Consider the following 2,857-nt stretch of genomic DNA (forward strand, 5'->3'; position numbering starts at 1 on the left):
GCAGCGACAAGTGATGGTTTACAGTTATAGTCAGTCCGGATCGGGCGTTCGGTGAGGTGAGATCGCTTCGTGTCAAGCGTAGACCTCTCTCTTTCCACACAATTGATCCCCGATTTGTCGAGCCGGTGTATCAAACGCGACTATTCGCATCACGGATTTTATCGAGACCGTAGTAGACTTTAGAGAGAGTTCGAGAGTGAAGTGTCGTCGTTCCAACCTCGTTTCCAACCGGTTTTCCATTTGGCCAAGGCTTGAGGTTTTCTTTCGATCCTTGGGATTGTTCGCTCTTCCATTCGAAGATATCCAGCGCGCGACTTGTCTTGCACGAACGAGATTCTTCTGGCCCGACTATATCCGAAAACCTGGTGGAACTTGACGAAATAGAATCGAGCACAATTAACGGTATATACGAGACTGGCGGAAAGCAATCCTCGCGGACGAAACGACAGCGTCGGGGAATATATATATATATACATATATATATATATATATAAATATGTATGTATGTATGTGTGTAACACGTCATCGCTGCCGTTCCTGGGTTCATTGTGCACGATTTAATTGGATACGCTTGTTACATCGTAGTCATCGTTTCTCTATATACCTTGGTCGAATGTCGAAATTCGTGCGTGTTTTTCCTGATCCTCATTCCCCCTATCTACATCGATCGTGAGACTCGGTGAATCGGATCGTTCCAACTTTCTTCTCGGTACGATAGTGTGTAAAAACATTCCTTCGTTCTTTTATCTTAGATAGTTATTGACAGAGCTCGATTCCAGATCGATAAACCAATCAAGCCGATAGAAATTGATATTACCTCGCCTATCGTTGAAGAAATAAAATATTTGAGGAAAATCGATCGTATTTTCTTTCGAAATTTGTTTCGACTTTCGATTGCGTATCGCGCGTAGACGCTTCACAGAAGAACTTACACGCGGACGAATACGGTCACTCGTACGCGGATGTGACCTCGTAACACTCGGCGAGCAGTTGGAGACGATGGAAATGGAAACGCGAGAAGATAATCAACCGTTTCGTCCACTCGTTTCCTAAGAGTGCGGATTTTTCTTTTCTGTTGTTTCCTCGACAAGTATGATATACTCGCTGATTCAATCTGTTGCGTAGAGATGGAGAAACAGAGAATTCCCCGAAAAAACGTTCACAACTCATGGGAACGAATTCCGTTTACGATATCAAAGCGAAATGTCACGCACGTGACATGAAATGTCTCGCTCATTTTTACACTCGTGTGAATCGTTTTTTTACTTTTTTTTTTTTTGAAAATTTCCTCTTCGCGCTTATGGATTTTGATTTTAATTTTTTTTTCGTCCGTTTTGAAAAATTTTTAGATAGGAATGATAATTAAATATTAATTCGTTTCAAGAGAGATTTTTGAATCGGATATTTTGATATTCGTTTTCGATATATATTTTCTTTTTTTTTTTTTTTTCGTTTCGAAAAAATTTCATTCGTCAATTTGTTCGTTTCGACGGATTTTGAGATTCTATTGGTATTCGTTTCGAAAAAAAGGAGAATCGAAGAGAAAAAATTAAAAGCTCGTGAGTGTTATTACGGTGAAAATGATAGTTGCCGATTTAGAAGGAAGGCTCGATGGAAAGAGGAAGTTGACGAGCGGCGAGAAGAGAAAATCTCTTCTCTCTTTTTCGCTTTACTCTCTCATTTCCACGAAGCTTCAACTTCCAGTCTAACTCCCGTTCCGTGTACATCCGTGCCGTCATCGTTAAATTCGCGATGCTATTCTTTATTCGAGAGATGGATTTTATTACCGCCGAATCTTTTAAATATAAACGAAAAGAAACTTGCGCGAGTATGCATAGAAACGAAGTGAACGGTTGGTCGGGGATCGTAATTTCGGTGTTTAAATATCACTCGAGATATGAACACGCTTTGCTTCGAACCAATACGAGATTCGTCATTTCTAAAAAAGTCGCAAACTTTAGAAAGATGTATCTTTTTTTTAAGTCATCATTTTTCACATATTTCTGAAAGAGAAGAAAGAAAAAAAATAATAAATAAAATACCAACTTTACCAATTATATCCAAATATGATTTTTTTCGATCGAAAATTTATTATCGATTCAATTACTTTTCAAACGTTTTCTCTCATTCGCTCTTCAAATTCGGTTCACAATTTTTTTGAATATCGATCAAAAATATATATATTTTTTTTTTTTATCAGAAAAAAGATAAAACTGTCGTTTTTTTAAAAGAACGACTAGACTTTCCAGCGTGAACCAATCGATCGTTTCTCGTTTCGATATTACAGTTACGCCAGTTCGGAATAAGATAAGAAAACTAAAAATACCGGTGGAACGTTCAGAGGCGTTGTGATAGTTGCTGTGATGCTGTGATAAGAGGGAAAAGAGAAAGAGGGGAAAAAAGCGAAAGGAGGCAATAATGGCAGGGAGAAAGGAGGAAAATCCCGCTAGTCGTACAACTCGTTTCTTTGCCTCGTCTCCTCGACGAGGAGTTTCTTCTTCCATTCATGAATTCGAATCGGCAATAACAAACTCGTTGATTCGGTCGCGTGTGCGCTATTAACTGGCGTCGCCATCGATCCACTTCGTTTTGTTCGTTGTTGCGTGGGTGAGAAGGAATTAATCATCTCTGTTTATTTTTTTTTTTTTATACGCGCTGGTGTTGCGTAACAGATTAATTCTTTTTTATTTTTTTTTTCTTTCTTCTTTATCTTCGTTGGAAAAATTCTGATTGGATAAAAATTAATAACAATAATAATGGATAAAATATAAGCAAAATTGTCTTCGATAAACAATTATAATTCGCGATGAAATAATGAGAATTGAAGTTTTTTCTTTTTTTTTTTTTTTTTTTTTTT

At 37.7% G+C, this 2,857-nt stretch overlaps 1 protein-coding gene across 2 annotated transcripts in view; it reads left to right on the forward strand.

The window, feature by feature from the left end:
- Positions 1-6: 6 nt before the first annotated feature.
- Positions 7-2,857, forward strand: part of LOC102677742 (class A basic helix-loop-helix protein 15-like) — a 27,971-nt gene continuing 25,120 nt past the window's right edge. The window contains exon 1 of one of the 2 annotated variants that reach the window (XM_006613187.2): positions 7-402. The gene's annotated coding sequence lies outside the window, so the exon portion shown is untranslated. The remainder of the gene's footprint in view (positions 403-2,857) is intronic. The other variant, XM_006613188.2, reaches the window with a different exon arrangement.

This window comes from Apis dorsata, unplaced genomic scaffold (genome assembly GCF_000469605.1).
Source record: "Apis dorsata unplaced genomic scaffold, Apis dorsata 1.3 scaffold_137, whole genome shotgun sequence".
NCBI lineage: Eukaryota > Metazoa > Arthropoda > Insecta > Hymenoptera > Apidae > Apis > Apis dorsata.